General features: G+C 41.1%; 1 protein-coding gene and 1 long non-coding RNA gene across 2 annotated transcripts in view; both read right to left on the bottom strand.

Moving 5' to 3' along the window:
• LOC127527477 (uncharacterized) overlaps window positions 1-24,107 on the bottom strand; it is a 31,504-nt gene extending 7,397 nt beyond the window's left edge. The window contains exons 1-2 of the long non-coding RNA XR_007934781.1: window positions 23,977-24,107; window positions 23,251-23,409 (exon numbers count right to left, since the gene is read on the bottom strand). This is a non-coding gene — a long non-coding RNA (uncharacterized LOC127527477). The remainder of the gene's footprint in view (window positions 1-23,250; window positions 23,410-23,976) is intronic.
• The window catches only part of cdk8 (cyclin-dependent kinase 8), a 1,217,851-nt gene that overhangs the window by 938,993 nt on the left and 252,135 nt on the right, over window positions 1-26,723 (bottom strand). The window lies entirely within an intron of this gene.

Here is a 26,723-nt window from a genome sequence, read left to right on the forward strand (position 1 = left end):
CTTCATTTTGTGGGTTAAAACAAGCCCTTACTTGGAATCTGTCTTAATGACTCCTGCCATGCTGAGCCAAAGTGTCGATAGTATTGAACAACCAATTATGTTCCTGAGCCAGAAACTGTTGGCCCAGGAATCCAGGTATGCAGCAGTGGAATGAGAGGCTTTGGCGATTAAATGGTTGATTACTCAGCTGAGGTACAACCTCTTGAGTGTGGATGGCCCTACACAAGGAATCGAACCCGCAAGTCACAAGGTGATTTTTAGACCTACAGCCATACAAGTTTTCGGTCTTTATCCCCCAAAGACCAAATGTGGGAGGTTCCGCATGGGCCCTATGACATTACTTCCAGTTCCACACCCAGAAGACGTCACATCTGGTTCTACACCCAGAAGACATCACTTCCTCCCTTCCGACTTTAAAACCAACACTTGTTTGTACCATTTCAGTTCTGCTTTGGGCTCTTGTTCATAAAGTACTTTTTCAACAAACCTTCAACTTTTTTCAGCCACTACACAATTATACAAGAGGCTGACCCAAAACGTCTTAACATGTCAAGGCTTGATTATTCCCACATCTTGTATTTAATGTTACTCAGCGTCTGTAAGCCATAACAGCATCACTACAATCTTTAATCCTAAACTTGAACAGGTTAGGTTGCTAAAGAGTAGGCTGATGACTCATGCTGGCAGTGATGAAACACCTTGTTTCTTGTATGTTGTGTTCTTTAAATCTAACATAGTAAATATATTAGTCTAACTACAAACAGAGTAATTGACCTGGAGTTCAAGTTGTTGGTACTGTATACAGCATCTGTAAGCCATAACAGCATCACTACAATCTTTAATCCTAAACTTGAACAGGTTAGGTTGCTAAAGAGTAGGCTGATGACTCATGCTGGCAGTGATGAAACACCTTGTTTCTTGTATGTTGTGTTCTTTAAATCTAACATAGTAAATATATTAGTCTAACTACAAACAGAGTAATTGACCTGGAGTTCAAGTTGTTGGTACTGTATACAGCGTCTGTAAGCCATAACAGCATCACTACAATCTTTAATCCTAAACTTGAACAGGTTAGGTTGCTAAAGAGTAGGCTGATGACTCATGCTGGCAGTGATGAAACACCTTGTTTCTTGTATGTTGTGTTCTTTAAATCTAACATAGTAAATATATTAGTCTAACTACAAACAGAGTAATTGACCTGGAGTTCAAGTTGTTGGTACTGTATAGTGAGAAGTCGGAGTCGAAGGTTTTCTATACTCACTCTACAACCCTGACAATACAGCATATGTGTCTTAATTTACTTGCAGATTCGGCCAAATTTCTTACCAGCCTTCTATCAAGGTTGATATTTTGATCTGTGTTTAAATAGATAACTAATGAGTATTTACACAGAAGTGTACTTCAAATGACAAATAGGTGGTATTTGAATTATTGACAAGGACTGCTGGTGCTGAAGAGTGGTAGCAGCTGAAGGTTTTTTGTGCAACCTGTCTTTCAATCAGATACCAGTTTGTTCACAGGAATGAGAACAAGCATCCCTCATCTAAAATGTACAATAACCAGAAAATGGTAAGTTACTTAAAACAAGCTCAATAAAACCGCATTAATGAGCACTGAATTAAGGGGCTGGATACAATAAAAACCAGCAGCCATTGTGGGGTTCTAGTATCAGAACTGGTTATCACTGTTATATAGGCATACATATTTTCTATGTCATCTTCTAAAATTGAAAATACTGCTTTTATTTATAATTACAATCATGCATGATGATTTTTTTCATGATTTATATACTAGCTTTTTATATGGAAATTTCTGTCTGCCCAAATTTCAGGTTCTCAAAAGTTTTCTGTTCTTCAAGCGAATAAAAAAAGCTTAAAAAAAAGCATTACTTCCTAGATGCACTACTGTTGTGAACTGTGAATAAGGGCAAACACATAAAATAAGTACTCAGATGATATTTAATGTTTATCATCTATTAAAACAATCATCATTATTAGATGGCAGGCCTGTCTAGACAGAAACCCCAGTGGTTGAGCAGTTCCTAAGCCATCCATCCATCTGTCCTCTTCCGCTTATCCGAAGTTGGGTCGCGGGGGCAGCAGCTTGAGCAGAGATACCCAGACTTCCCTCTCCCCGGCCACTTCTTCTAGCACTTTCGGGAGAATCCCGAGGCGTTCCCAGGCCAGCCGGGAGACATAGTCCCTCCAGCGTGTCCTGGGTCTTCCCCGGGGCCTCCTCCCGGTTGGACGTGCCTGGAACACCTCACCAGGGAGGTGTCCAGGAGGCATCCTGATCAGATGCCCGAGCCACCTCATCTGACTCCTCTCGATGCAGAGGAGCAGCGGCTCTACTCTGAGCCCCTCCCGGATGACTGAGCTTCTCACCCTATCTTTAAGGGAGAGCCCAGACACCCTACGGAGGAAACTCATTTCAGCTGCTTGTATTCGTGATCTCGTTCTTTCGGTCACTACCCATAGCTCATGACCATAGGTGAGGGTAGGAACATAGATTGACTGGTAAATTGAGAGCTTTGCCTTACGGCTCAGCTCCTTTTTCGCCACGACAGACCGATGCAGAGCCCGCATCACTGCGCACGCCGCACAGATCCGCCTGTCGATCTCACGCTCCATTCTTCCCTCACTCGTGAACAAGACCCTGAGATACTTGAACTCCTCCACTTGAGTCAGGATCTCACTCCCAACCCTGAGAGGGCACTCCACCCTTTTCTGGCTGAGGACCATGGTCTCGGATTTGGAGGTGCTGATTCCCATCCCAGCTGCTTCACACTCAGCTGCGAACCGATCCAGACAGAGCTGAAGATCACGGCCTGATGAAGCAAACAGGACAACATCATCTGCAAAAAGCAGTGACCCAATCCTGAGTCCACCAAACCGGACCCCCTCAACACCCTGGCTGTGCCTAGAAATTCTGTCCATAAAAGTTATGAACAGAATCGGTGACAAAGGGCAGCCCTGGTGGAGTCCAACTCTCACTGGAAATGGGTTCGACTTACTGCCGGCAATGCGGACCAAGCTCTGACACCAGTTGTACAGGGACCGAACAGCCCTTATCAGGGGGTCTGGTACCCCATACTCCCGGAGCACCCCCCACAGGATTCCCTGAGGGACACGGTCGAACGCCTTTTCCAAGTCCACAAAACACATGTAGACTGGTTGGGCGAACTCCCATGCACCCTCCAGGACTCTGCTAAGGGTGTAGAGCTGGTCCACTGTTCCGCGACCAAGACGCAGTTCCTAAGCAATTACAAAAATAAACAGAAAAATTGCAACTATTTTTATAAGTGTTCTTGCAAGGTAAATTTAATAGCTTTAAGTTTGTAATCTGTTGAAAATTATCAAGTGTATTAGCATTAACATCCATTTAATTGATTTTTTTGCAAGTGTATTGTGATGGTGTTTTCTTTGATAGAACATAAAGATTATTGACTTGCTATTTACCTAAAACAATTTTACACCAATAATTCCAATTTTAGGTCAATTCAATTCATTATTCAATTTTCTCCAATAATTGTCCAAAATGTTTTGTATCTGCCTGAACAATGTTACTTGTATCACAGATTTCTCTTTTAAAGTCTTATCTTTGATTACTAAAACGAAATGATCACCTCTCTGTTTTTCCCTGTCTAGGAGCTAGGGACCATAAAACAGAATATTATTCTGATACTTTAGTCATTGACAGAAATGAAACATTAAGTATAAGTAATATGATTCAATTCTGTAATATTTGAAATTATTGTTTCACATTTATTTGATTAAAGTTAAAGTTGATGTTATATCTCTGTAGGTAATAATTTTAAATTGAAAAATTTTCATCTCCCCCATTGTCAACTTGACATATCTTCTTTTAAACTATTTCTATTACATTTTTGATAAAAAATATGAATCATTGCATTATTGTTCATTTAAGCAGATATTAGTTTTATGTTAGCTTTTATAGGTAATTATTTCAAGGTTATGCAATTTTCTGTATTGTTTTATATTTGTCATTTTTAAGTTCAGCATACCAGAAGAAACTGAATAAAATCCTCTCTGCATGCACCATGTTTTTATCTGTCTGGTTTATAACCCAATGCAGCAACAAAACTCCTCCCCAATTCTAATGTGGATTATCCCAGATAGGTGATGCAAAGTAAAATAATTTTCTAGTTATCTTCCATTCATACAGTTACTAGTATGAGGTATAATCACAAAGAGTTTCACAAGACTTTCACTTGGAAATAAATACTTTGGAGAAATTGAAACATATACATAAAACAATGGTAAGAATCCTTCCCCACCAGCAAATAATTAAATATATATATATATGTTTGCAGCTGGAGATCCACAAAGGGAGAAAAAATTAATCACATATCATAAAGTAGTTTTTATTCCTGAGCTTTCAACCCCTACCAGGGGTCTTCATCAGAGGATAATGCTTAGACTTACAAGAATCAAAAGCAATATATAGCAACACATTAAGTGGTGGGGGTGGGGTGGGGGATATGGTGGGGTGGGGGAGGTGACTAAGTCAGTATGATCAAGAGGGTGGTGGTGGGGGGGGGGGGGGGGGGTTTGTATAGTTTATTTATTATGTACATGTTCTTCTTAAGTTAGCATATGCTGGATTTATGTCCAAGTGTCTGTTGACGGCATTTTCATTTGATAGCCAAGACTCAACCAACTCTCTGGCACTTTTAGTACTGGCCTTAAATTTTACTTTTACATTGTCCCAGTTGAATGTATGTCCTGTCGATTTAGTAAGTGCATAGATCAATGATAGTGCGTCCTATCTTCTGACGGCGTTGCGATGTTCCTACACACATGTTGAGATTCTTTTTGAAGTTTGTCCTATGTATACCGCTGAGCAAGAATTGCATGGGATACTATAAACTGCGTTTCGTGTTTCTGCTGTCGATTTCATGTTTTTGGCATTAAAGAGGACTGTGCGCAGATTGTTCGTGGGTTTGTGTGCTATTCTAACTTAAGAAGAACATGTACATAATAAATAAACTATACAAACCCCCCCCCCCCGATCATACTGACATAGTCACCTCCCTCACCCCCCTCCAACCCCACTTAATGTGTTGCTATATATTGCCTTTGATTCTTGTAAGTCTAAGCATTATCCTCTGATGAAGACCCCTGGTAGGGGTTGAAAGCTCAGGAATAAAAACTACTTTATGATACATGATTAATTTTTTCTCCCTTTGTGGATCTCCAGCTGCAAATATGCAAACCGTATCACAGACCTTCTCTTCCATATTATATATATATATATATATATATATATATTAAACAAAAAAAATACAGTTTAAAGATGCCCTTCACTTAGAAATGTGTAGTAGTAATGTGACCATGTCGATGGCACTGAGGTGGGACAGGTGAAAGAAAACAGACAGACAGGAAAAACACAACTGAACAGCTCTCCAACAAATCACTTCATTGAGACATGACTATGTTTACAAATATATCATGGCAGCCTATACCCATCCTTCACTAAGATGACAAAGTGATCAAAAAGTAGAAACACAGCTACCACATTCTTTGACAAGCACTGAAGAATCATGCACTGTGCCTCTTTCTTTAATCCTGCTTCTCCTTTGTTTATTCGCTTTCAAAAAATGAAAAAACAACAGTATGAAGAATTTTGCAGAATTTTAAACACAGATCTTACCAGTTAAAAAAACAGAATAAAAGTACTCATGAAAATAAATACAGTACCTAATTATTTAACGCATTAAACGGCAAACCTGAACTTCCTTCAGATTACACTTGAAATTATGCTTTTTCCAAGGAATGTGCATCTTTAACCCATTATCAGAAGGCAGCCATCTTTAGTGATTCAAACAAAAAGCAAGTGAACCCTTGTAACAAGTTTCATGTTTTGTACTATGCCTGTAGTGCTCAGTTTCGTCATTACTTGGCATCCTCTGAATGTTGATTCATTTGCTTGTTTTACGGCAGACATGGAAGGTTGCTGTGAGAAACTAAAGGCTTTTAGTAAGCTAAGAAGCAATGCTACAGTTTGCTGCCAAATGCATTGACACACGTTGTGTTGGAAGCCAAATAGTAAATGCATTTACCTGTTTTAGTGTTAAGTTGTATATACTGAACGGTTTAGAATAGTTAATGGCTAAAGCTTGTGGTGCGTTAAGTGCAAGGCCTTAACATGCATAAAGAGAGCTGTTGGCAAATATTAGAGTAACATGTCAAAGGAGAAGGGAACGTCACAAAATCATTCATACATTTCTGGACTGCAAATTGTTTTTATTTAGAAGACACCTTTATCCAAGGTGACATACAAAGCAAGTTATAATACGTAAAAGAAGGAAGGTGCAAGCATCAAAAACAACAAAAAATAAGAAACAAAAGTGAGCACATGGGTGAAGAACTACTGCATAATTACAGTGCATCCAGAAAGTATTCACAGCGCATCACTTTTTCCACCTTTTGTTATGTTACAGCCTTATTCCAAAATGGATTAAATTAATTTTTTTCCTCAGAATTCTACACACAACAACCCATAATGACAACGTGAAAAAAGTTTACTTGAGGTTTTTGCAAATTTATTAAAAATAAAAATACTGAGAAATCACATGTACATTAAGTATTCACAGCCTTTGCTCAATACTTTGTCGATACACCTTTGGCAGCAATTACAGCCTCAAGTCTTGTTGAATATGATGTCACAAGCTTGGCACACCTATCCTTGGCCAGTTTCGCCCATTCCTCTTTGCAGCACCTCTCAAGCTCCATCAGGTTGGATGGGAAGCGTCGGTGCACAGCCATTTTAAGATCTCTCCAGAGATGTTCAATCGGATTCAAGTCTGGGCTCTGGCTGGGCCACTCAAGGACATTCACAGAGTTGTCCTGAAGCCACTCCTTTGATATCTTGGCTGTGTGCTTAGGGTTGTTGTCCTGCTGAAAGATGAACCGTCGCCCCAGTCTGAGGTCAAGAGCGCTCTGGAGCAGGTTTTCATCCAGGATGTCTCTGTACATTGCTGCAGTCATCTTTCCCTTTATCCTGACTAGTCCTCCCAGTTCCTGCCACTGAAAAACATCCCCACAGAATGATGCTGCCACCACCATGCTTCACTGTAGGGATGGTGCCAGGTTTCCTCCAAATGTGACACCTGGCATTCACACCAAAGAGTTCAATCTTTGTCACATCAGACCAGAGAATTTTCTTTCTCATGGTCTGAGAGTCCTTCAGGTGCCTTTTGGCAAACTCCAGGTGGGCTGCCATGTGCCTTTTACTAAGGAGTGGCTTCAATTCTGGCCACTCTACCATACAGGCCTGATTGGTGGATTGCTACAGAGATGGTTGTCCTGGAAGGTTCTCCTCTCTCCACAGAGGACCTCTGACAGAGTGACCATCGGGTTCTTGGTCACCTCCCTGACTATGGCCCTTCTCCCCCAATCGCTCAGTTTAGATGGCCGGCCAGCTCTAGGAAGAGTCCTGGTGGTTTTAAACTTCTTCCACTTACGGATGATGGAGGCCACTGTGCTCACTGGGACCTTCAAAGCAGCAGAAATTTTTCTGTAACCCTCCCCAGATATGTGCCTCGAGACAATCCTGTCTCGGTGGTCTACAGACAATTCCTTTGACTTCATGCTAGGTTTGTGCTCTGACATGAACTGTCAACTGTGGGACCTTATATAGACAGGTGTGTGCCTTTCCAAATCATGTCCAGTCAACTGAATTTACCGCAGGTAGACTCCAATTAAGCTGCAGAAACATCTCAAGGATGATCAGGGGAAACAGGATGCACCTGAGCTCAATTTCGAGCGTCACGGCAAAGGCTGTGAATACTTATGTACATGTCCATCCATCCATCCATTGTCTCCCGCTATCCGAGGTCGGGTCGCGGGGGCAGCAGCTTGAGCAGAGATGCCCAGACTTCCCTCTCCCCGGCCACTTCTTCTAGCTCTTCCGGGAGAATCCCAAGGCGTTCCCAGGCCAGTCGAGAGACATAGTCCCTCCAGCGTGTCCTGGGTCTTCCCCGGGGCCTCCTCCCGGTTGGACGTGCCCGGAACACCTCACCAGGGAGGTGTCCAGGAGGCATCCTGATCAGATGCCCGAGCCACCTCATCTGACTCCTCTCGATGCGGAGGAGCAGTGTCTCTACTCTGAGCCCCTCCCGGATGACTGAGCTTCTCATCCTATCTTTAAGGGAAAGCCCAGACACCCTGCGGAGGAAACTCATTTCAGCCGCTTGTATTCGCGATCTCGTTCTTTCGGTCACTACCCATAGCTCATGACCATAGGTGAGGGTAGGAACATAGATCGACTGGTAAATTGAGAGCTTCGCCTTGCGGCTCAGCTCCTTTTTCACCACGACAGACCGATGCAGAGCCCGCATTACTGCGGATGCCGCACCGATCCGCCTGTCGATCTCGCACTCCATTCTTCCCTCACTCGTGCTTTCTCAATTTTTTTATTTTTAATAAATTTGCAAAGACCTCAAGTAAACGTTTTTCATGTTGTCATTATGGGGTGTTGTGTGTAGAATTCTGAGGAAAAAAATGAATTTAATCCATTTTGGAATAAGGCTGTAACATAATAAAATGTGGAAAAAGTGATGCGCTGTGAATACTTTCCGGATGCACTGTATACCTGCAACTACACTGCACAGCACCAGCTAACCTGTAAGAGAGAAAACTAAGCAGTCTGAAAGTATTTAATGAAAAGCTGTGTTATCAACACACACCTGTCCAGTCTTGGCACATCTAGCAAAAGGAGAGATGGTCACCAAACAAGAATAGGCAGAATGGACACTTCCTGAAGGAGAATAAGAAGGGATCAAGAATTTGAAGTATTGAGGAGCAGAACTGTCCACATAAATGTAGGTCAAGATAAGAGTGTTGAACTGGATCCTTGCAGCAACTGGAAGCCAGTGGAGAGTCCAAAGCAATTGGAGTGAATCACTGAACAGAGAACACCAGTCATGCACTTGCATTCTGGAAGAGCTGGAGAGGTCCAATTGCAGTTGAAGGAAGACCGGCCAGGAGAGTGTTGTAATAGTCCAGCAAAGAGAGGACCAGCGCATGAACAAGGTGTTGTGTGGCATAATTAATGAGAAAGGGTTGAATCCTCTGAATATTATCAAGAAAAATTTAACAAACATGACATGGACAAATTTCTTGGTACCCTTATAGTTCATTGAAAAAGTGGTATATGTCTCATTAAAAGTGATTAAATGAAAAGCAACTGTCCCATGTACACCCTTATGCCTTTGATATGTTATCAAGTAAAGCAAAGCATTTGTGAAAAGAGATAAAAGTATTGCTTATTGTACAAAGATATTGTAAAACGGCCTGGACACATTTGTTTGTAATCCTAGAAAAGACCATTTCCCTTTTCCTTTACATGTTTTTCCAGTTCTATGTGGGGTTGATGTGCTTAGAGAGAGAGAGAGAGAGAGAGAGAGAGACAGAGAGAGAGAGAGAGAGAGATAGATCTATTTATAGGTCTGCACCATCTGCACACAGTCACCTCTGATGATCATGGGGTCCATGAGGGGTCTGGGCCTCCTAAAATCCACCACCAGCTCCTTGGTTTTGCTGGTGTTCAGGTGTAGGTGGTTTGAGGCGCATCATTTAACAAAGTCATTGATTAGGTCCCTATACTCCTCCTCCTGCCCACTCCTGATGCAGCCCACGATAGCAGTGTCGTCAGCGAACTTTTGCATGTGGCAGGACTCCGAGTTGTGTTGGAAGTCCGACGTATACAGGCTGAACAGGATCGGAGAAAGTACAGTTCCTTGTGCGCTCCTGTGTTGCTGACCACAATGTCAGACGTGCAGTTCCCAAGACGCACATACTGAGGTCTGTCTTTAAGATAGTCCACGATCCATGCTACCAGGTATGAATCTACTTCCATCTCTGTCAGCTTGTCCCTAAGGAGCAGAGGTTGGATTGTGTTGAAGGCGCTAGAGAAGTCTAGAAACATAATTCTTACAGCAAAACTGCCTCTGTCCAAGCGAGAGAGGGGTCGATGTAGCATATAGATGATGGCATCCTCCGCTCCCACCTTCTCCTGATATGCAAACTGCAGAGGGTCGAGGGCGTGTTGAACCTGTGGCCTCAGGTGCTGAAGCAGCAGCCTCTCCATGGTCTTCATCACATGTGATGTCAGAGCAACAGGCCGGAAGTCATTCAGCTCACTAGGACGTGATACCTTTGGGACTGGGGTGATGCAAGATGTTTTCCAAAGCCTCGGGACTCTCCCTTGTTCCAGGCTCAGGTTGAAGATGCGCTGTGGAGGACCCCCCAGCTCCGATGCACAGACCTTCAGCAGTCGTGGCGATACTCCATCTGGACCCGCTATTTTGCTGGCACGAAGTCTCCTCAGCTCTCTGCTTACTTGCGCTGTTGTAATTATGGGTGGGGATGTCTCTCCTATGCTGGTATCAGCAGAAGGATGTGTGGAGGGTGCAGTACTCCGAGGTGAGAGTGAGAGTGGGTTAGGGTGGTCAAACCTGTTAAAGAAGTTGTTCATTTGGTTTGCTCTCTTTACGTCTCTCTCGATGGTGGTACCCTGCTTCGAGCTGCAGCCAGTGATGATCTTCATCCCATCCCACACTTCCTTCATGCTGTTATTCTGCAACTTCTGCTCCAGCTTTCTCCTGTACTGCACCTTTGCCGCTCTGAGCTGGACTCTGAGTTCCTTCTGCACGCGCTTGAGCTCATGCTGATCACCGTCTTTAAAAGCCCTTTTCTTCTGGTTCAAAAGGCCCTTGATGTCACTTGTAATCCATGGCTTGTTGTTAGCATAGCAGCGTACAGTTGTTACTGGAACTACAATGTCCATACAGAAGTTGATGTAGTCAGTAGTGCAGTCAACAACTTCCTCAATGTTCTCAATATGTGATCCCTGCAGCATACCCCAGTCTGTAGTTCCAAAACATTCTCTCAGAGCATTCTCAGCCTCCAGGGTCCACTTCCTGAATGATCGTGTGGTTGCAGGTAGGACCCTCACTTTTGGTTTGTAGTGAGGCTGAAGCAGAACCAGGTTATAATCTGCTTTCCCAAGCGCAGGCAGCGGGGGTGGCGCTGCATGCGTCTTTAACGTTTGCATACAGTAAATCAATAGTCTTATTTCCCCGGGTGTTACAGTCCACATACTGGGAGAAGGCAGGTAATGTTTTGTCCAGCGTCACATGGTTAAAGTCTCCAGCGATTAGCACAAGCGCCTCAGGGTGCTGCGTTTGTAACTTAGGAACAGCAGAATGGATGATGTCACTTGCTATCTCCACGTCCACCCGAGGAGGAATGTAAACAATAACAACAATGACGTGTCCAAACTCTCTGGGCAAGTAATAGGGACGCAAACTTACGGCCAACAGTTCGATGTCCCTACAGCAAGTGGAGATTTTGACGTTAACATGTCCAGAGTTACACCACCGTGTATTAACATAGAGAGCGAGTCCTCCTCCTTTGTGCTTCCCACAGGTACTTGCATCTCTGTCCGCTCTAACTATGCTAAACCCGGGTAGCTCCACGTTAACATCTGGGATGGTGGTAGTTAGCCACGTTTCACAAAAGCACAACAAACTGCATTCTCTGTAGGTTCTGACATTTTACACCAGCGCAGCCAGTTCGTCGATCTTATTTGAGATTGAGTTCACATTCCCCAGAATCACAGAAGGCACCGAAGGCTTAAAACGCCACTTTCTCGCAAGCCGCTTCATTTTTAGCTTAGTGCCAGCTCTGCTGCCACAATACCGCCTTCTTACCTCGTCGGGTAAATAGGGAACCACACCGGCACTGGCATTTGTTCTCAGCCCTCGAAGTTGAGTACTTGAATAGATGAGTCTCGGCGTGTAAAAATCCATGCCCACGTTGTAAAAGTAAGTGTGTCCAAGGAACAAATCCACATAAAATAAAGTGATAGGAGTGATCAATAAATAAAAATAGAAAAATAAAAGTAGAAAAGTACACATACACATACAGTCATACACAGAGCTGCTGAAAAGGCTGCCACTCTCGGCGGCGCCGGAACTAACTTAATCAACCTTCTCCAAACAGCTTGGTCTTGCACCCCCTCACCAGACAAGCCCTTTTCCTTCAAATCTTCTTTTACGTTATCCATCCACCTCCACTTTGTCTCTCCTCATCACATGTTCATACTACTTCAACTAAATTTCCTGTAATTCCTTAGATATTCTCCCACCTTTGTTGTACCTCTGATTGTCTCATTTCTTATTCTGTCCTTTTTTTCTAACTCCACACATCCATCTCAACATGCTCATTTCTGCCACATGTAACTTCTTTTCCTGTGCTCCCTTTGCTGCCCATGTCCATAATTCATTGCTGGTCTGACCACTGTCTTAAAATCCTTCACCTTTAACTTATGCCTTAATTCTTTGATCACACAAAACTACTGATACCGTCTTCCAATTTTTCCATCCACACTACAATCTATGGGTTATCACTACATCTAGTTTCCCTTCTCAAACTACCACTGATCCTACATATTTAAATTTATCCACTATTCTCCTTGCAGGTTAACTGAATCTTGATCATAATTAAAACTCATACAGTACTGTGCAAAAGTTTTAGGCAGGTGTGAAAAAATGCTGTAAACAAAGAATGCTTTCAGAAATATAAATAATGATTGCTTATTGTTATCAATTTACAAAATGCAAAGTGAGCGAACAAAAGAAAAATCTAAATCATATCAATAGTTGGTGTTACTACCTTTTGCCTTCAAACCAGCATCAATTCTTATAGGTACACTTGCACAAAGTCAGGGATTTTGTAGGATTATAGTCAGGTGTATGATCAACCAATTATACCAAACAGGTGCTAATGATCATCAATGTCACACGTAGGTTGAAACACAGTCATTAACTGAAACCAAAACAGCTGTGTAGGAGGCTTAAAACTGGGTGAGGAACAGCCAAACTCTGCTACCAAGGTGAGGTTGTGGAAGACAGTTTCATGTCATGGCAAGATTGAGCACAGCAACAAGACACAAGGTAGTTATACTGCATCAGAAAGGTCTCTCCCAGACAAAGATTTCAAAGCAGACTGGGGTTTCAAGATGTGCTGTTCAAGCTCTTTTGAAGAAGCACAAAGAAACGGCAACGTTGAGGATTGTAGACGCAGTGGTCGGACAAGGAAACTTAGTGCAGCAGATGAAAGACACATCAAGCTTATTACCCTTCGAAATCGGAAGATGTCCAGCAGTACCATCAGCTCAGAACTGGCAGAAACCAGTGGGACCCAGGTACATCCATCTACTGTGCGGAGATGTCTGGTCAGAAGTGGTCTTCATGGAAGAGTTGCAGCCAAAAAGCCATACCTCCGACGTGGAAACAAGGCCAAGCGACTTAAGTATGCACGAAAACATAGGAACTGGGGTGCAGAAAAATGGCAGCAGGTGCTCTGGACTGATGAGTCAAAATTTGAAATTTATGGCTGTAGCAGAAGGCAGTTTGTTCGTCGAAGGGCTGGAGAGCGGTACAATAATGAGTGTCTGCAGGCAACAGTAAAGCATGGTGGAGGTTCCTTGAACGTTTGGGGCTGCATTTCTGCAAATGGAGTTGGAGATTTGGTCAGGATTAATGGTGTTCTCAATGCTGAGAAATACAGGCAGATACTTATCCATCATGCAATACCATCAAGGAGGCATAGATAGATAGATAGATAGATAGATACTTTATTAATCCCGATGGGAAATTCACAATGATTGGCCCCAAATTTATTCTGCAGCAGGACAACGACCCCAAACATACAGCCAAAGTCATTAAGAACTATCTTCAGCGTAAAGAACAAGAAGTCCTGGAAGTGATGGTATGGCCCCCACAGAGCCCTGATCTCAATATCATCAAGCGTGTCTGGGATTACATGAAGAGACAGAAGGATGTGAGGAAGCCTACATCCACAGAAGATCTGTGGTTAGTTCTCCAAGATGTTTGGAACAACCTACCAGCCGAGTTCCTTCAAAAATTGTGTGCAAGTGTACCTAGAAGAATTGATGCTGTTTTGAAGGCAAAGGGTGGTCACACCAAATATTGATTTGATTTAGATTTCTCTTTTGTTCATTCACTGCATTTTGTTGATTGATGAAAATAAATGATTAACACTTCCATTTTTGAAAGCATTCTTTGTTTACAGCATTTTTTCACACCTGCCTAAAACTTTTGCACAATACTGTATATTTTGTCTTCTTCCTATTTATCTTCAACCCTCTACCTTCCAAAGCCCTTCTGCATTTTACTAACTTCCTCTACACTTCCTCTTTTCTGGTGCTACACAACACAATGTTTTCAGCAAAAAACATGCACCACGGTGATTGATCTTTTATCCCATGATTCAACACATTCATAAAAAGATCAAAGAGATAAGGACTTAAAGAAACCCCTGATGCAGACCAACTCTAACTGGGATCTTGTCTGTTACCACAACAAAGCTTTTAACATGAGCCCTCACTCCCTCCTACATATCCTGGACAGTTCTCACATACTTCTCTGGTTCTCCTTTCTCTTTCACGCACTTCCAGACTGCTTAACATGGAACTCTATTATAAGTGTTTTCTAAATTATTATTAAACACCACATGCAAACCTTTCTGTTTTTCTCAATGCTTCTGTATGAGGCTGTCTCCATGCAAAGACTGCATCAGTTGTTTCTCTCCCTGGTATAAAGCCAAAATGCTCCTCCCCTATGGTGGTCTGCTCTCTATAACCAGTTTCCCTAGAAAATATCATAAATAATTGAATTTGAGTGACTAGCAAACTAGCTGTTTTCTGTAATTAGTATCACCCATGTCTTCAATCAGTCATTCAGCCTATTCTAATGGAGAAAAGTAGTTGCTCCACTGTTTGATATCATCATGTCTCCCACACTAAATATGGACCAGAGAATGTAGAGAGGAGATCAGAATGAAGATTAGAGACAAGCATGTTAAAGGCACAGGCTATAAAACTATTTCCAATCAGCTTGATGCTCATGTGAAAATAGATGCAAATATTATTAAGAAGTTCAAGGTCCAGTGGATTGTAGCCAACCACCCTGGACACGGTTGCAGGAGGAAAATCAATCACAGAATGGGCAGAAGAATAACGGGAATAACTAACAAAAAGCCAAGGAAAACCTCCAAAGACATACAAGCTGAGGGCAGAAGAATAACGGGAATAACTAACAAAAAGCCAAGGAAAACTTCCAAAGACATACAAGCTGAACTCCAAGGTCAAGGACCATCGGTGTCTGATTACGCCATCTGTCTTTTCATTGAATGGTAGTGTGCTCAATGGAAGACTTGAAAGAAAAATATAAAGCCAGACTGGTAATAATAATTGTTTACATTTATATAGCACTTTTCTCACTACTGAAAGTGCTCTCCGAACAGGGAGGACCCGGGAAGCGAACCCACAATCGCCTTACTGCAAAGCAGCAGCACTACCACTGTGAGTCCTGTGTGGTATTTGCTTTAATGCATACTGACAAACCACAATGCTTCTGGAAGAATGTCCTTTGAAAGGTTGAGACAAAATAGGTGTTTTTTGGCAAGTCACATCAGCTCTTTGTCTACATATGAAAAAAATAAGCTTTCAAACAAAATAGCACCATACCTACTGAGAAACATAGAGGAGGCTCGGTAATGTTTTGGGGCTGCTATGCTGCGTCTGGCATGAGGTGCCTTGAGTCTGTGCAGGGAACAATGAAGTGAGTGAAACGTACTCCAACAGGATAATAACCAAAAACACATTAGCTCAAAGTACTCAAGAATGGCTAAGAACAAAACATTTGACTATTTGGAAGTGGCCTTCTATGAGCCCTTATTTTTATCCTATTGAACATTTTTGGAAAGAACTGAAACATTCAATCTGGAGAAGGAACCCTTCAGACCTAACACAGCTGCAGCAGTTTGCTCAAGAACAGTGGGCCAAACTATCTGTTGACAGATGCACAAGTCTCATTGAGAACTTCAGGATTCGCCTCTAAAGGTTGTGCAACAAAATATTAGGTTAAGGTTCTCATCATTTTTGTCCGTCATTTTCATATATGTTATTATTTGAAATATTCTGTTGAATCAAAACTCTAAAGGAAAGTCTGATTTTTGTTACGGAATAAACAATGATGGGTGACAATTACTTTTGTCAGTTTCAAGTTATTCCAGAGGCAATTATGGGTTCTACTTTTTTCATGGAAGAATACCAACAAATTTGTCCACGTCCATAAATATAAATGTTTGATGAATGAAAGAAATAAGAAGTCAAGCAAAATGACACCTTTAATTGGATAACTTAAAGATTACAAATAGAAGCTTTCAGGGCACCTCAGGCCCCTTCTTCAGGCAAGATATAATACAGAAACTGGAATTCTCTGTGTTTATATACACACTAGGACAGATACAGCATTGGAAAATCTTTAAGCGAGACATCTTAGATGCAATAATTAATAGACCTCTCCAGGCTAAGATTCATTTAGCGGAGAGAGAACAACAATGTATGGTCAAGATCTTTTGATAACATAACTATCCAACAAAGTCTTTTGAAGTTTTTGACGAGTTTTTCCATACAATGTGGATCTGTAGTCAGGTTGTCTGGGTCAATCAGAGACATATAAACAATCCTCATATCTGGCCATAAAACTGTCTCTTTTTAAACCATGTTGTAATGTGTTACATTTTAGCATCAGTTTAACTTCCCATTCTTTTTTCTATTGCTGTGTCTTGAAATTGCCCATAAGCACTGCGACTTTAAAGTCCCTCCAACGGTGTTCATGGCTGTTGACGTGAGCTCCTACAGGAACATCTTTATTGCCACGCTTAATGTGGAACATGTGTAAATTAATTCTTTGGTGGAGTGTTTATTCAGTATCTCCCACATAGAGGGCAGTATTGGAACATTTCATGCACAGAATTAGGTAGACCATATTAGATGATATGCAGAAAAATTATCCATTTATGCAATGTTCTAGTTGGCAGTGCAGTATAACTTGCATCATAAATGTAAGCACGTTTGACATCTTTTCTGTAGGCAAGGACCCATTATCTGTTGGTTCACCCATTGATCATTGGACAATTAGTTGCTGCAGGTTTGGTGATTATCTGTCTGTATGTCAGGAGGGGAGGTTCTGGAAATGCATCTCTCAGCGTTTCATCATTATTTAGTATTGGCTGAAATTCTTCTATATTTTTTTGAAGTGCTTAAAGAAATGGGTTATAGGTGACAACAAGGGGGATGCGGTTGTTGTTGTCTTTGTGACATACGGAGTCAAGCCAAGAATCCTGACCATGACATAAGGTAAAAGGAGGACATCTTCAAGGGAGATGTTTAGAGACAAATCTGAAAGAGGAGAATCAGAGGGGAAGTACATGACAGCTAACTTTGAAAGAGTCATAGCTAAATTATAGAGATGGAGAGGAATATAATATTAGTGGTTACAAATGCTTCAGTAGAGATAAGGATGGGGGGGTGGTACATCCATCCATCCATTTTCCAACCCGCTGAATCCGAACACAGGGTCACGGGGGTCTGCTGGAGCCAATCCCAGCCAACACAGGGCACAAGGCAGGAACCAATCCCGGGCAGGGTGCCAACCCACTGCAGGACACACACAAACACACCCACACACCAAGCACACACTAGGGCCAATTTAGAATCGCCAATCCACCTAACCTGCATGTCTTTGGACTGTGGGAGGAAACCGGAGCGCCCGGAGGACAATATGTGAATAATCACATTCAGGCCGACATCTTTAAGAACAAAGAAGGAAACATGTGAGAATCACTGTGGGTTAAGCAAGTAAGAAAGGCAGAAAAATAATTATTGGACTTTGCTGCAGGCCGGCAAATTCTGATAGGTTAGATAATAACATACAGGATTACTTATTCAAATAGGGCAACATGGTGGCACAGTGGTAGCGCTGCTGCCTTGCAGTAAGACCACCTGGGTTTACTTCCCGGGTCCTCCCTGTGTGGAGTTTGCATGTTCTCCCCATGTTTGCGTGGGTTTCCTCCGGGTGCTCTGGTTTCCTCCCACAGTCCAGAGACATGCAGGTTAGGTGCATTGGCAATCCTAAATTGTCCCAAGTGTGTATTTGGTGTGTATCCTGCGGTGGGCTGGCACCCTGCCTGGAATTTGTTCCTGCCTTGTGCCCTGTGTTGGCTGGGATTGGCTCCAGCAGACCCCAGTGACCCTGTGTTAGGATATAGCGGGTTGGAAAATGACTGACTGACTGACTTATTCAAATAAAACATGAGCATAAGAGAGGACATAGTAGTCATGAGTGATCTTAACTTTTCAAAAATTGATTGGGAATCCCCTATTGGGAATACAAAAGAGGAAAATGAAATAGTGCAGATAGCAAATGACTGTTTTTTCACCCAGTGTTTCAAAAGCCCAACACGTGGTGACAGCTGTCCAGATCTCATCTTTCCTAACAATAAAGACAGAGTAAAAAGAACAGAAGTTACAGATACTTTAAGCAGCAGTGATTACATGTTAAAATTTAAGATAATCTTTGAAAACACACAAATGTACACCAAAACGAGGTCTTACAATTTGAGGAATGCAGACTTTATGGGGATAAGGAAATACAAAATTCAGAGATCTTCTTATCCAGGCTCAAAATAAGTTCATTCCAAAAAGCAATGAAAAAAGAATAAAAAATGTGGCCAAAATGGATAAATAGGAACATTATTTGAAAAGTAAAACTAAAAAGATCACTGCACAAGAAAATAACGAAGAAAAAAAAAGCCAGATAATTCTGACACACAGGAATTTGGAAACTATGGCAATAGTTCAAAAAAAGCATTTGGAAAAAAAAGAGAAAAAAAGAGAAACCAAAATAAAAATTGCTAGTGAAGCCAAAACAAACAGAAAGCAATTTTTCAGGACTACTCTGGTAAAAAGATGATAAAAGCGAATTTAAGAAAGCTTTGGGACAAGAATGGGGAAATCACTGAAAATGAGAAAGTAACAGCAAAAGTACTGAACAAATAAATAATTCACCCAAGTACTTAAAGGAAAAAACAAGTGGAATGCCTCATGCAAAAGTAACAGTCAGATGTGCTTCAAGCCCTGAGAACGTTAATGACTAAGAAAACCTCTGGACGTGATGCAATGTTACCAATTGTACTGAAAGAAACAAAAGATGTCATTTATAAATACTTAATAGGCATATTTCAGCAGTCACCTCAGACAGGAGATGTACCGGAGAACTGGAATGTTGCAAATGTGACTCCAATCTTTAATAAGGAAGACAAATTGGATCCTAGTAATTACAGACAAGGTACTTTTACTTCTGTGCCATGCAAAAGTATGGAAACTATAATAAGAAATAAGTTAGAAAATTACCTAAACAAAAATAATATACTAAATAGCAGCCAGCATGGGTTTATGAGAGGAAGGTTCTGCCAAACCATCTTTTAGAGTTTTTTGAAGAAACAACTGGAATAGTTGACAAAATCAAAGAATATGGCATACTTTAACTAGATTTTCAAAAACATTTGATACAGTCCATCGCCAAAGATTAATTCTAAAACTAGAAGCTGTAGGCATCAGAGTTAACCTATAAAACTGGACCTCTAGTTGGTTAACAGGCAGGAGACAAAGAGTACACATAAGAGTAGAATTCTCCACATGGAGCAAGGTGATCAGTAGTGTCCCTCAATGGTCTGTTTTTCTTCTTACCTTTTTGATTTATATTAATTACATTGATTCTGTTATATTTAGTAAACACACGAAATACACAGATGACACTAAAGTTGGAGGGATAGCAGACACTGGTGAGGCAGCAAAAATAATTCAACAAGACCTGGACAATTTTCAGAACTGGATGAATATCTGCAGTGTAATTTAGAAAAGTGCAAAGTGCTACATGTGGGCAAAAGGGGCATCAATTATAAATGTAAGATGGGAGACACTGCCATACCAGAAGCAACCGCTGACAAGGAGTTAGGGCTATATGTTGACAAAACATTTTCATTGAAGAAATTTAAAAGGCAAAAAAAATGTTAGGTTATATCATAAAAACTGTTGAATTTAAGTCAAGGGATGTTATGCTCAAACTATATAATGAACTAGCAAGACTGTATCTGGAGTATTGTGTGCAGTTCTGGTCACCATGGTACAAGAAAGACATAGCAGCACTTGAAGCTGCACAGAGGAGAGCCAACCAAGCACATCCCAGGACTTAATGACATGTCCTACAGACTTAGAAAATTAAACCTGCTAAGTGTCAAGCAGAGGAGACTGCGTGGGGACCTAACCCAGGTATTTAAAATACTCAAAGGCACTGACAAAAAGGAAATTCAGCAACATCCTTTCAGCTTAAGGGTGAATCACGTACTAGAGGAAAAAAATTGAAATCAAGGGGAAGTGCATTTAAAGCTGAAGCCAGGAAGCATATCTTTACGCAAGGAGTTGTGGGACTCTGGAACAAACTACCGAGACATGTAGTTAAAGCAAAAACCTTGACAACCTTTAAGAAGATGAGATATTGGGACAGCTTAGCTATTAGCTAAGCAAATGTGCTTGATGGACTGAAAGGTCTGCTCTTATTTGTCAAATTTATGTTGTTATGAGTTACATCAGGAGACACACAATGATCAGTCCAAGAGGCAAGACATGAACCAGTCAAAGTAGAACTGATAATTGTGAATTTATCAAAGGATCAACTCAGAGCAACAGAATAAAAAAAATGTGATTTTGAATCTGTTGGAATAACAGAGAATGTATTCTGAATACTATGACCTATTATGTAAAATTAGACATAACAATGTTATATTAAGGCGGCTCTATATGTGCATTCATATTGGAAATTGTCTTGCTCATTCTCTCTCTTGAGTAACTGCTAAAAGCAATGTACTTCAAGATTTAAGTAAATTGTAAAGCATTGATTCAACCTTAAAACAGCAGATTTTACAACCTTCTTTCTCCAGAAAACAACTGAACTCATATTAGTGTCACCCTACTATTAAATAGCTTATTCAGGTGCCATATAAAGTTGTATAAATCAAAGAGCTACCAATAGCAATCTAATTAATTTAATTTGAAGTATAATTTCAAACTGGATCCCTTGTAATATTTTAAGACTAATGTGAACAGTATTTGGTACAATTCAAAGCAACTATAGGATAAGGTTTTTAGACTATAAACACATATCTGCAAACTTAATCCTCATCAGTTTGTCATTCAAAGATGGTAATATAGTGTAATCCTTTGACAGTTGTGCCTAGTGTATAGCAGACATTACTTCCCGGCTTTTCAATTACTCACCTTTTTCAAAACACAGCCTTTATTAATAATTTGGGTAACTTTGGAGAATTTCATCTCAGCTGGTGGTATGGAACTCCCTCTTTTAGGTCTGTGATCCTACATGACATTAATCTATAGTCGCCTACTTGTTGCAACATTTATTACTGTACTTATGTAGGCAATTTACATTTAATTTGTATAGAAGAATCAGATATATACACAATTTGTTTCCACAGAGATAACACTCATATTTAGAATTAACGCCTTGACCTTTTGAGAAAATACTGGTGTCGACGTGTTCCTGTTGATGAATGCTGCCGTTTTCAGTTTTACTTTCTGCCTAGCATCTAACAGGCTCCAGCACCTTATACATCTGAAAAGGATTTAGCAGGCTCAGTAAATGAATAGATTGTTTTATATGATCATGGAGAAAAATATGTACCTGGAAAAAAAGTTAACTTAAATACAAAATGATAAATTGAGTGAAAGAACAAGTTTTTATTTTCTTTTATATAGAAATCAAGTAAAAATAACCTATTTACGCACTAGGCTTGGCTAACACTTAAGATGCTACAAAGCAAATGACTGCATCATATAAACCTATATATCCATTCGGCTTTTAGGTGGTTACCTTTAAAAAGAAATAAACAACTGCTTACTTTGCAAATATTGGAGACTAAACAGGCTTTATAATGGAACTTTACTGTGCCTAGTAATTATAGAAATTACCAAGTAACATGGGTATGACAAGTTTCATTCTAATAGTATATAAACATCACTGCAAGTCATTGAGAAAGTGGAGACCATCACAATTTAATTGGCAGAACAGAGGCATATCCAAGTCAGAAAGGGGTACCAAAAATATTCTAAATGATAATCCCAACAGAGAGATTATAGCTCAAATAAGTAAACTTTTTAAAGTACTGAAACTACATATGTACCAAATACATTTTCCCTGAAAATGACTACTGAATAAACATTCAGTGGTATCATCTGTCACTGTGCTGAAACAGATGACTATTTCTGTAATTTTCTTAATGAACAGGCATTAGCAGATAAAGAGAAAACAAAAACTCTTTATACAGGTATATTAAAAAAAACAGTAGATATTATATAAAACAACATACCATATCTGTGAGCAGTTAAAAAACTGATTATTTTATTTTTTACTGGTTAGCTTCAGAATACTTAAAGAGTGAGTACACACTGCTCAGTCAGATCTAGCACTCCTCTAACATAACTCCAATGAACACTGTTTTGAAACTCTTACCCTAAACCAAGACAGGAGTCTCCAGAAGACATGCAAAAGGAAGCAGAAAAAAAAACTTGCAAAATCATGTGAGGATTAACCCATCTGAAAGATGTTCAGCTCTCCCATTGGGGTTCCAATGCACTGATTTATCTCAGCAGACTTTCTTTTCCCTTTCAGAGATCAGTCAGTGAACCATTCCCTGGACATGATCATTTGACTGAATTTATTCTGTCTGTTCTGGAATGAATTAGCTGTTCTGTGCTCTGCTGTGTTATACATGCTAAACTATCTAGTGAAGTCTCCTTTACTTTTTCTAGTTGAGAAAGTGCAGCAGACAAAGAAAATCCAGGAAAGGAAATTGGTTGTTTAAGCACCTCCAAAGCTATGTATAGATATTATGCTTCTTCCAAAAATATGCTTCAAGGGTATCTGGTGATATGTTGCAGGTATCAATAGTTTTCAGAAGTAGAAGCAGGTAAATTGACTCATTTAAAGGTACATTGCAATTCTATATGTACAGAATTAATTACAATGCCGTATGTGCATATAGAGTGTATAGTGTATGTATTTTGGGAGTTAAAGAGGGCCCACATCTTATAACCAAATCTCTGTTAATACACCAGTAGTATAGTGATCCTTTGAAAAATGAAAATAAAAAGGAAATATACTGTCATGTTGAATACTTTAAAAAGAAAACAGTCTAAATGAGTTAGGTGGTTTATGATCTATAATTTGATTTTGCTAAGATCATTTAAAAAAATTAAGAAAACAAACAAGATAATTACTTGGTATTCAGAACTCATAATCAATCCACTTGAGGTAGTCGTAGGAGGAACCACTCTGACTTTCTTCAGTGGAGGTCCTTGTGCATGACTGTTGTCTTGGGTCCCTGTGTGTCCTCCTCCATTTGTATGATTATTACCCTGCTGTTGCTGTTGGTTCTTCTCAATTTTTGAAAAGACCAAAGTGACATGTTAATATGCACAAAAAACTTTTTCATCAATGCAGAATATTTTGTATATTCAAACATAATTAACATAATACCAAATTCTTGAATTAGCATAACACCCTAACGGCAGATTACTGGATTACTCACTTCCTATGTACACTTTAACATACTTAACAACTTTTCACTAACTATAACAAACAAGTTACAATTTATATTTTGCTGTTTAGGAGACCTCTGCAAGGTGAAGAACTTTGTGTCTAGTGTCTTTATTTTTCTTTATCAGATAATTTATTTATCCACTTGAATATATTTCCATAATATTGATATTATTGCATTTCAATTTTTTTTAAACAATCTGCACTATAAGGGAAATAATCTTTGCAATACTGCGCTGGCTTGTAATCTGTACAAAATGTATTACTGTTTGTCTAAATTCTTGTACTTGCCTCTAGCAGCATTTAGTTTTGATTTACATCATAAAGGACACTTGAGTATAGAAATGACAGATGTACTTATTACTCAAGCAGTAATTTATATTTCTTTCGCAAGGCTGATTACTTACTTTGTCTGCTTTGTCTTCTGGTTCCTCTTCTGTCAAGAATTCTCGTTTTGGATATGGAATTTGGCAGCCAGCAAAAACACTATTAAAGTGTGGAAAAAGATAAATTAGTTTTACCTATTAAATAATCATTAGCACTGTATTTACAAGCAGAATTTTATTCTTACAGTCTTTCTGCAGGGAAGTCCTAACTAGAAAAGAGATTTCCCAGGTAAGAAAATCATTGAGGCAAAGTGCAGAAACCAAGCAATAAGTTTCTCTTAGAGACAGGTGCCTGCACTGGCATGAAGAAAGCAATTTAATATAGCAGTGTGGGAATACAAAGTACAGTAAACTCTGTCATGTGTGGTGTTGGCAAAAGCAAAATGAGGAAAAGTATGACTGTAGAAGAGCGAATATCTAGCCAGGGCTGGATCCATATAGATTCTTCCAGGACAGTAATGAGTGGGTGACTTAACAGATGTTCTGTTTGCCCAAACCCAAAAGGTGCTAGAGACCTAGTGTTAACAGATAGTAGCACATGGCCTCTAACTGAAGAAACTGCGTACAGGTTGCCTTTCAAGACTGATGTCATGGGGGGCTAGCATGGGGTCTGTACACAATATATATATATGTGTGTATATACACATACATACATATTTTATATATATATATATATATATATATATATATATATATATATATATATATATATATATACACACACACACACATACATATATACATACACATACATATATACATACACATACATATACATATACTTACATATTCATATATACATATACATTGTCACGCACGCACGCACGCACGATTAGGGAGCCGCAGAACGACTCAAAACGTGACAAGAGATCATATATCAGACGGGAATGGCAGAGTACTAACCTCTCTCTCTCTCTCTCTCTATTTCTGCAGAAAGAAAGACGCGCTGCCACCATGAAGTCCCTTGAAAACATGAAAACAGTACAACACTTCCGCCTTCCCTGTCTCCCTCTGATGACGTCAACAGTCCCAGCATCCATCACGGTTCCTTCCCAGCAGTCCATTCACCCATTTCCGGTCCCTCACAATAAATGTTCCCCTCTCCGCCATCATGGCGGGTGATAGATGAATGCCAATATTGACTATTGTTTGTGGAAATTATTTTCTTTACAGTATACGGGGCCGGAAACCCCAAACCTTTATGCACTTGACAGTCTTTATTTCACAGTGGCGTAGTTGGCAGGATACAAAAGAGTCCGAAAATGTCAGAAGGACAGGACCTAAATGATGTGTTGACGGGGATGGCATCCCAGATCCAAAGCCTCCAGCTCGCTCACGCCGCAATGGGAGTTGGAAGAGACCAAGGCCAGGTTAACCACAGTGGAGATGGTAAGACCAGAGCCCGCTCGACCCCCGCCTCCTCCAATTGTCCCGCTGTCGGATGCGGATGATATTGAATCTTACCTCGGTATTTTTGAGAGGACCGCCACACGGAACCAGTGGCCGCGGGCGGAGTGGGCAGCCATTTTGGCTCCTTACCTGAAAGGCGCCACGCAGCGGACCTATTACGACCTCCCCGAGGAGGAGGCCGCGAATTATGACCTCCTAAAGCCGGAGATCCTTAGCCGCTACGGCATCACTACGGACCAGCAGGCGAGTGAATGGCGGAACTGGCAGTTCAACCCCGATCAACCTGCCCGAGCCCAGGCTTTTGACTTCTGGGGAAAGATGGGTCGCTGGCTAAGGCCAGAAGGTACCCAGGCACGCCGAGTAGTCGAACAAGTGGCGTGTGAGGGTTTGGTAAACGCCATGCCAGGATACCTTGCCAAGCAGGTTCGTAGACATCCATATAAGGATATGAAAGGACTCCTGGAAGTCCTGGAGCATCAGCTCGCAGTCCACCGAACCGGGGGGTCGGAAAAGCCGGCTCGTGGGGCCCGACCGTACACCCCGAGCCCACCCATCACGTGGCAGAAGCTCCCACGAAGCCTAAAGAAAGACCGGGACCGCCACGCTGTTTCAAGTGTGGGGACCTCGGTCACCTGTTGCCAGCCTGTCCTTTATATGAGCAGGAGCCGATGGACTGCACTTGGGCCACTTCGGAGAGGTACTGTGCTCTGTCAAACCCTCTGGCTATTCCGAATACGGGAGTGGTTTTAATTAATGGTCATTCTGTACTTGCCTTGTTTGATTCCGGCAGCAACATAACTATTGTCGCTCGCCATTATGTTCTACCGCAACAATGGCGGAACCAATATGTAAGCGTAACTTGTGTACATGGGGAGACCAAGTCATATAGATCCGCGAAATGTTATATTTCCTGGAAGGGAGGTCTGACTCAATTAGTGGTGTTACCTGACCCTCCTTTTCCAGTCATTTTGGGACACGACTGGTCATACAATAAAGGCAGTAGACGGAAAACCACTCCTGGGGCCAAATTGGGTCTTGTTATGGATGGACGAGGCGCCATTCCCGTGGCTCCCACGCCGTGCACACAGGCAACTAATGATGACGTCAGTGACCGGGGGGAAGATTCTCTGGCGTCGGACCCCGAGACGGAAGAAGACCCGGATGAGGGCCCGAGCCAGAGAACCAATAGCGCTCCCGAGCATACTGACCCTTTAGACACTATGAGTCACCAATTCAGATCTACCCCCGCATCATTTAAAAGAGAACAGTGGAATGATGATTCCCTGAAGTTTGCCAGGAATGCAATTGTCTCCGTAGATGGCCAGATGTCAGACAGTTCCTTGCCACCGGAGCCCCAC

Source organism: Erpetoichthys calabaricus, chromosome 4, assembly GCF_900747795.2.
Source record: "Erpetoichthys calabaricus chromosome 4, fErpCal1.3, whole genome shotgun sequence".
Lineage (NCBI taxonomy): Eukaryota > Metazoa > Chordata > Cladistia > Polypteriformes > Polypteridae > Erpetoichthys > Erpetoichthys calabaricus.